General features: G+C 39.2%; 1 non-coding gene across 1 annotated transcript; it reads left to right on the forward strand.

The window, feature by feature from the left end:
* The first annotated feature begins 4,851 nt into the window (after positions 1-4,851).
* Positions 4,852-4,958, forward strand: LOC142174298 (small nucleolar RNA R71). The gene has a single exon (XR_012703580.1). It is a non-coding gene; the product is annotated as a small nucleolar RNA R71 (small nucleolar RNA).
* The last annotated feature ends 4,357 nt before the right edge of the window (positions 4,959-9,315 follow it).

Raw genomic sequence — 9,315 nt, forward strand, 5'->3', positions numbered from 1 at the left:
ACTAGTAAGGTTTATTAATAAATCTAAAGATTAACGATCAAGAGTTGCTTGGAGTAGAAAAAGGCAAGAGAGGTGAGAGCATTAGAGGAAAAGGCCAAATTTGAGAGATACGTATTTGTTCTAATCTTTGCTTAAGATGTTTCAAACAGGTAGTTATGAACAAAGGAGGCGAGCAATGATGAGCGCAAAATACACACATAAATATGCTAGCTAGTTGAATATAGTAAATTATAATATCGTATCCATGGGGATTAGAGGTAAACAGTATTATTGACTAAGAATCTAAAGCTAATTGACGAATGATAATCGAAACAAAAGTAAGCAAGGAAGATATCAATGGGAGAAAATAGGGATTGATTTTATAGGTGCAAGATAAATGTCTTGGATTTAACTCTAGTTAATTCACTTCTAATTTTCAAGTGAGTCTCTCGAATTCACTCAATTATTAGTTCAAACGTTTAGTAGAAATTCCTCTCTCCATTAAGTTTCAACCTCACAAGATGAACTAAGTTAAGCTCGGTGATGATATGCAAGAATTCGTAGTGGATTGGTCTTTAGGAGAACCTCTTTCGATAATCCTCCTAACTAGGTTTAATCAACAATTCAACTAGCCTCTTTTGATTACTAAGAAGAATTAATGAATTCAACCAATAAAGTATAATGCAAAGATATCACAGGTTATGCCTCTCTCGATTACATGAACAAGTGAATATAGATGCACCGATTAAAACATCCAAAACGATTCAATACATAAAAACTAGAGTTGTGATCCACAAACAAATATTAATACACCAAATCCATAAAACCCTAAAGAGAACTACTCCATGGATATGGAGTAATTCATCACAAATAAGTTTAAAGTAAAGAAAAACATAAAACGATCAAAACTCGTGTCTTGAGTGAGGATTGAATGATGAATTCCTTATGCTTTTTCTTCTCCAACTCCTACTTAGCCTCCTTAGGTCTTAGATGTGTCAAAAGACCAGAAAATAATATTTTTCCATGTATATATACCAAGTAGGGTCGGAACAGACGAAAACACCTTTTCCTGCGCGAAATAGGATAATTACTCTGTAAATATTGCACAGGCACGCGCCGCATGGGGTGACGCGCCATGCGGGGCATTAGTGGGGATTTCTAGAGAGTTGTTTCTGACGGGCAGCAGGCATTTTACACAGCCGCGCTAGTGTTGTTTTCTCAGAGTCCGGATTTTTCTTGACTTTTTGATATCCGAGCGTGGTTTTCGACCCCCGAACGCAATCCCGACTTTATCACTTGGTCTTTTACTCAGACTTCAAAGCTCCAAATCATTCGAATTAGCTCCATAACATCTATATCACTCGGAACTAATCCTACAAGACATAAAACACACAATAAGTGTAAAACACTAGCGATTAAAACTTAAACTCAATTAAAGTGCAGTAAATTAGAGCGCAATAAGCGACTAAAACACGAGATGATAGCCTACCATCAACACCCCACACTTAAACCATTACTCGTCCTCGAGCAATCAAACTACACTTCATATTGACATGACCTTTTTAAACAACTCACATAACTCATCGCATCAAGAATATTTAAAATAGATTAAGCACAATAACGTAACATCATAGCCTCAAAATTTGACTCAAAAGCACAATGCATTATTTATAACCCGCTCACTTACTCTAACACAGAGGTCAATGACATTATCTTTCCTTCATGAATCAAGTGCCCTCACACAACAACCGAGAATAGTTCCGCACAAAATCGAAATTAAGAACAATTAGGAACTCAAGATAGAAAGAACTCACTCACTCTCAGAAATAATATGCATACGCCACAAAAGATGAACCATCGGCTTGCCCATAGTGTACTACTCTACTAATTGAGCTCATTCAGTCAAGGATCAAGTAGGACTTTAACTGGTTGTAATGTCGGCAGTAGGACGGGTAGGATACATTTAGATATAAGAGTGACTACACCTCCCTAAGCACTTTTATACATATAATTTACCTTTCAAAAGCCCACACTTTTGTCAAACCATAACTCCACCTTCACCTTACTATGCATTAACTCTCTACTTCTTTAAGCACAATTACATCAAGAGTTACCACTTATCAAAGAATATTTTGCACAACAATACCACATTTTTTTCATGTTCTTTTTCAATTCAAGTGGCTCTTATTTTTTCAAAACATTGCACATTTCTCCTTATTTCAATAGTTCCACTCAAAAGCCAAACCAACACCCCGCACTTCAACTTTTACAAAGTTCATAACAAATTCAAGTGCTCACGAGAGGTACAAAGTTCAAATAGATGGTCAATTCAAATAAATGGGTAAGGCTTGTAATGTTGTTGCCAAAGAAACATGATTACATGCTCAAAGGGGTTAAATAAGATACATAACATTAGGTGGGTAAAAGTTTATATCTGACTCAACAAAGAAACGCCTAAATCACTTCCAAGACTGAATAAAACTACCATTTCGCTTTGCAAACACACGGGGCAAGTTCTAGACATCTAATACAATGCACAAAATAACATAAAAACTCACACACACATGGCACATGACTCACTGAAGATTGGACTCATCAAGACACTCTAGTAAAAGCAGTAAAGCAAAGTTAAGATCATACACTTTAAGGTACTTATACAATAGTCAAAAACTAAGCCTAAGCGTCACAACTATTGTACTCACTATTCTCAAGGTATAATAGAGTCAAGAGATATTGCTTTCAATTCAAAACACAACACACGATTTTCTACTACTAACAAAATTTAAAAACTAACTACAACCGATTCAAACAAAACCCTTGGAAAATAACCGCGGCACAAAGAAAAACCAAGGAAATATTATTACACTAACTACATAGGAAAATCTTTTTGTCTTTTTCTTTCGACTTAAATCCCTCAATAAACCCGTTGAATGATATCCATCTTCGGGAAAATGGGTAAATTTAAAACATTTATGTTTTTTTCTATCTCTAACTACTAAAACAACAAAGACTAACACATATTCATACAACATACAATTATCCCCCTACCACACACTTTAAGTTGTGGCATGTCCCCATGACACACAATTAAAAAGCATAAGGTAAAGGAAACTTCCCTGAATATCTAGTCGGGGTCTGAGTTGAAGTCGAGATCCATTCCACACCTTCGAACCAATGCACACATCCATGTAGACAGCTTCTTCTCAACCTTCTTAGGGTACACCCCACACTTATCCTTCTCACTCAGTGCAGCCTTTCCTTTTGAACTCTTCACTTTCCACTCAACACTTGCAGCTGACTTATCCTTTCTCACCCCCGTTTCTACATTCATCTCGAAAGTCACAGTCTCCTTACCCACTCTAAGCAAGAGTTTTCTATCATTTATGTCAAATATTGCTCTGCCCGTCGCTAAGAATGGTCTTCCTAAGATGAGGGGGGCCTCCTTGTTCTCCTCCATATTCACCACTATAAAGTCTACAGGAAAGACAAACTTATCTACCCGAACTAAAACATCTTCCACTATCCCCTCGAGTATCAGAGTCGTTTGATCAGCCAGTTCCAAAGATATTGGTGCCGACCTTATCTCTCCAATCTCATTCTCCAACTTTCTGTAAATAGATAGAGGCATTAAATTAATTGAGGCACCAAAATCACATAAAGATTTGTCAAAATTAATAGTGCCTAAAAAGCAAGGTATAGTAAAACTCCCTGGATCTCCACACTTTTGTGGGAGTTTGTTTTGCAAGATTGCACTACAATTCTCTATGAGCTTGACCACCGAGGTCTCTTCTATCTTTCTCTTCTTTGTAAGGATCTCTTTCAAGAATTTGGCATAAGTTGGCAGTTGTGAGAGAACTTATGTGAATGGCAAATTTACATTAACCTGTCTCAACATATCTAGAAATCTCTCAAAATGCTTGTCCAACTTTTCTCTATACAGCTTTTGGGGAAAAGGTAAAGCAGGCATGTGCTTGCTGTCTTCATTAGATTCCTCCCTTCTTGAAGTTTCCTCCTTCTTCTTTTTCTCAGCTCCATTCTTGCCTTTCTTCTTCTTATCAACTTCATTTTTCAGCTGCTCCCCAATTTCTTTTTTAGGTACCACCTCTTTTTGGATTGGAGTGGGATCTTTCAACACTTGTCCGCTTCTCAAGGTCACAGCATTCACTGTTTATTTGGGATTTCTCTCAGTATCAGCTGGGAGAGTTCCTGGAATTCTCTCAGACAATATAGTTGCAATTTTTCCCACTTTCTCTAGATTTTGAATTGCTGCCCCATGAGCATCTAACCTCTCATCTGTCTTGACAATGAAGGCTTTCATCATATCTTCCAGACCAGGCTGATTGGATTGTTGAGACAGAAACTGCTGCGTTTGGTGATTCTGGAAGACTGGAGCCATTGTCCCTGGGTCTAGGATTATTCTATTGCCATGCAGTTGTTCTACCTCCAGGTGAACTCCATGAAAAATCGGGGTGTCTTTGACCCATTGCATTAAAGTTGTAATTCCCCACAGCATTCACTTCCTCAATTGAGGCCTGACACTCAAAAGTAGGGTGTCCTCTTCCACATATATCACAAGCTATGTGAGTCTCACTCTGTATTGAAGCTAAGGTTAGCTTCCTTATCTCCTTGGCCATGGCATCGAGTTGTACTTGCACATATGTGTTAGCATCAACTTGGTAAACACCAGTCACTCTTCTTCTTTCAACACTCCCAGAGGGCCACTGATTTGCATCTTCAGACAATTCATCAAGAATAGTGACTATCTTCTCTGGTGTCTTCTTCATCAACGGGCCTCCAGCTGCATTACTCAATGTTCTACTTGAGGCCGGTGTCAACCCATCCCAAAAATCCTGGAGTTGCATCCAGAGTTCAATTCCGCTATGTTGACACTTTCTGACAATCTCCTTAAAACTCTCCCAAGCTTCAAAAACAGTCTCAATATCTTTCTGGCAGAAGTTATGGATATCTCTTCTAAACTTGACCGTCTTAGCTGAGGAGAAATATTTATCAAGAAATTTTCTGGTCATCTCCTCCCATATTCTAATTGATCCTTGATGCAAGCTTCGAAGCCACTGCTTTGCATCATCTTTGAGTATGAAGGGGAATGCCATTAAGTACACTACATCTTGTGACACACCATTGTTTTGAAAAGTATTCATAATCTCATCGAAGTCCATCAGATGTGTGTTTGGATCTTCTTTCATCTTTCCTTTGAAGACACATCAATTTTGAAGAGTTTAGAGCAACCCTTGCTTCAATTCAAAATGGTTCGCTACAATTGGAGGTGGTCTGATACTTGACAATCCTTGGTTGTAAACTGGTCCAGCATAATCACCAAGTGGTCTCCCAGAACCGGGAGCTATGTTTCCAAACTGGGCTGCATCTAAGTGCTGATTTTGATTAAGTTTGTGACCCCTCTTTTCTTCATAAATGCGATGCGCATCTTTAATAGCTGCTTCTTCAGTATCCCGTGCATCTTTTTCTCTTTGTTGGGCTACCTCTCTTGCAGCCAAATCCATATTATCATCATCTCCTGCCATAGTTTCTTTGGTTGAGGATTGCCCAACCTTCTCGATATTCTTAAGGAGATTTCTTTCTTTCCTTAGTTGTCGCAGTTATTTTTCTATTTCTGGTTTGTATGGTAGCAATCCCTTCCCAAAAGATTGAGTCATGCACCACTCTTACCTACAACCTGCGCACAGTCAGAGAACACCAACCGTAAAAGGGGGAAAATAAAATAACATTAAAAAAATCCTTAATTAGCACTACAAACTATTTCAAACACACTCTCAATCGTGCCTCATCCAGGTCAAGCTCTCTTCTCTCTCATGCGACTAGGGATGAACAGTAACGGGACAGCGCAGTAATGGCCACTATGCCGTCGTCCGGCGGTGAAAAACCACCGGACCAGTCCCAAAAGATGCAGCTGAGCGCTCTCTTAAATTCAAACCCAGATTCTGCAAATCTCCATTTTGGTGACGCGATTACTGTAGCTCAAAATCACAATGGAACTGCTGGAATTTTCCAACATGATTGTGGTTCAGATTTTGCAATTCGAAGCCATGGGGTCTGTTCTCCACATCAAGAGCTGTCTCTCCGACAAAAACTAGTTCAAGATTCAAAACGAACTGCTCCAGAACTCAAAAATGGATTTGCAACTACTGTAGCAAATGGTCACCTGGGCAGATCTGAATTTTCCCATTTCGACTCTGCTTTACACCCCAACAACAGTGCCCATAATAAGATCAAACAAGAATCAGATGTTGGTCATTTGAATCAAACACAAGACGCAACAATTCTAACGAAGACGATTCTCAAGAAAATTGAAGTTGTTCATGGCATCCCAACTCTGCAATTTACAATGGAGGAACGTGAAGATTTTGCAAGGGAGGAAGGGTTGCATCAATCCATTGTTGTGAAGCTATCTCCTAATGCTCCAGATTTGCAAGACTTGCGTACAATTCTGCCAAAACAGTTTGGTGTCAAAGGCCACTGTTTGATTGGGCTTCTTGCGCAAAGATAGCTCCTCATATGACTGGATCAATATGACAACTTTCTAATATGTCTCGCTAGGTCAGTTCATTATTTTACAAGCAAAGGAAAAGAACATCAGGTTAGAGTATTTCCATGGACAATTGGATATAATCCAAAAGAAGAGACATTTATGGTAGCGGTATGGATTTCATTTCCAAGTTTACCACCTGAGTTGTTTGCTAGGCATGCCTTAATGTCCATTGCATCAGCCGTTGGAATGCCTATTGCCATTGATAAGGTTACTCAACTTAGGTCTAGGCCTAGTACAGCTAGGGTCAAGGTAATTCTGGATATCTTGGACAAACATCCGGAACAAATAAGACTCAAATATGTTGATGGAGGAAATGTTGAGCATCTTCAAGAAGTTATTTACGACAACTTACCTTTGTATTGTAATCACTGCAAGCATCAAGGACATAACGAAAGTACATGTCGCATCCTTTTAAGAAAAAAACGAGTAGTCCATGACGAACAGGTGGAGGATGTAGTTGATGCAACAGGTATGATTGAGAAACTGCAAGGTGATGCAAGGGATTTTTTAAATGCAAAAAGAGCTAGACAACAACTGGAAGAAGGACCTAAACGAGATACAACTAATGGGCAGCAAAATTTATTGAAGGCTTCAATAATGCATCAAGCTGCTGATGGTTATGTTCCAACTGCTGGAGTTCAAGTGGATCAGGGGATGTCTCATAATGAAATTGGACAATTGTTTGCGAATGCAATAGGGAATGGATCAACTATGGAGCAGGGTAACAAAGTCGCATCTGATCTTGATCAAGTTTTTGGTGAGAAGAAACAAGAGCAGATGTTACGACTAGAAAAATCGAACCATTTTGAGCAGGCTGCTAAGTCAGTCACGACCAAATCTCATACTGATGGTGAGTTGAAGTTGACTGATACCCCAACTGTTGTGAAAAAGAAACTTCCAGCTAATATCCCTACTACAACAGCATTGGCAAGGATTTACAATGCAGTGAGTAAGGCAACTGCTGGTGCACTACCTGGAGGTCGTGGATATGCTGAAATGTCAAATTTGGAGGCTGCTGCATTGAATCCGAAATCGAAAGGCATTGGAGGTGATGAATCAAGTGATAGACCTACTGGTGTAATTAAAGTAGTTGAAAAACCATCAGGTTTTAAAGCTTCTGATGTGCATGATGAGGGGCAACATTTTGAAGGTGTTGAGGCTTTGGATAGTGCAACAGCTAAAGGTGTGAAGGCAGTGGGTAAACATGGTAACCATCACCAAAAACATGGAGCTGAGCGTGCAATTGCTGGTGCAAAAATAGCTCTGTTGCAGGCTGAAGATACTGCTGCTTTGCATGGAAGCTTAAAGAGTGATAACACTGCTGCGAAAAAGGCTGAAGACTAGACAATGGTATCCAGCAAAAAAGGAACTCCAAACAATTTGAAGATGAAGTAGATTGAAAAGATTTCAAGAGACAGTGACACACCAGGTAGTTCAAACCCATTTAATGCTCTTGTCAATGTGAAGCTCGATTCGAACAGTGCTGGGAAAAACTTGCACCTTGAGCATAACAGTTCCACAACTCCAGCTGCTTTAAATTTTACACGCAAGACATGGGCAGAATAGGCAGAAGAGGACGAAGAGGGTGAAGTGTTTGTTCCATATGGAGAGCAACTATGTCAGACAATCACAGCAGGAGGCTTGAAGAGTTATTCATGTGAGATTATTTCATACCATGACCGGGCACTTTTAGATGCTTTGGACAGTCCAAAACCTCATAAAGGTGCATTTTCAGCTGGCTCAAAAACAACTGTACAGGTGCTGAAATTTAGACATAAACCAGATAGTGTACAATAGGGTAAGAACCTCACCAAAAGATGAATTTAGAGCTTCTGCAACGAAGCATAATGCAAAGAAGAGGAATGAACCATTATGGATGGTTGCACAAGAATTAGCTAATCAACAACTAGAGCCCAACTTATGTGTAGCCATTTATGACGAAGGTGAGGAAGATGAATTACTTGCATATTGTCGGGAAAAGGCGGTTAGAAGTGGAGAGTTATCTCCTATGCATAGAGGAAAAAAGAAGGTGAATGAAGAAGTAGCACTGAGGCAACTCCCAATGAGAGCTGCAAAGCAAAAAGGGGTTGCCCCCACCATATCTACAAGGTCCAAGTGATCGGAGAAGAAATGAAGAATTTTGAAGATAGTTGAAGAGGAATTTAAGGAACTTCAAGTTGAAGAACTCACACGTATGATGAATGAGGGGCAAGACTCTAATTTCTACATTATTTTATTTTATCATTTTCAAAGCATCATCACATGTAATATCATCACAGAGTATGTTATAAACTCCGTGATGATCATAGAGTATTTAGTTTTTTCTAGTTCGTATTTTCTTCATGCGTGCTAGTTGACGAGGTTTTTTATGCCTCAATAGGATTTGTAAGGTAAGGTCCAGCACAGTGTGTGCTATATTCCTATGCCTTTGGGAAGTTCCAAGCGTCTATGAGATTATATGCCCTCGTGAGACTTTTTGCTGGCAGCTACACCATGATCCTCTACATGAGGCTGCCATCACAAGGCAATGGAGGCGCAAAGGAGTGATTATATAGCCAAGGCATAGAGGCAACACTACCGTAGCTAGCCCCCTTACTTGTACTTTTCCTTTGTTGTTTCATTTTTCTTTTATAATTAATAAAATAGCTGCTAGGCATACCTAGTAGAATAATTTGCCAAAAAAAACTATTTCAAACACTATTGATTACCAATCTCCGGTAACGACGCCAAAATTTGACGAGCGCAAAACACACACTTAAATATGCTTGCTA

Source organism: Nicotiana tabacum, chromosome 2 (genome assembly GCF_000715075.1).
Source record: "Nicotiana tabacum cultivar K326 chromosome 2, ASM71507v2, whole genome shotgun sequence".
Taxonomy (NCBI): domain Eukaryota; kingdom Viridiplantae; phylum Streptophyta; class Magnoliopsida; order Solanales; family Solanaceae; genus Nicotiana; species Nicotiana tabacum.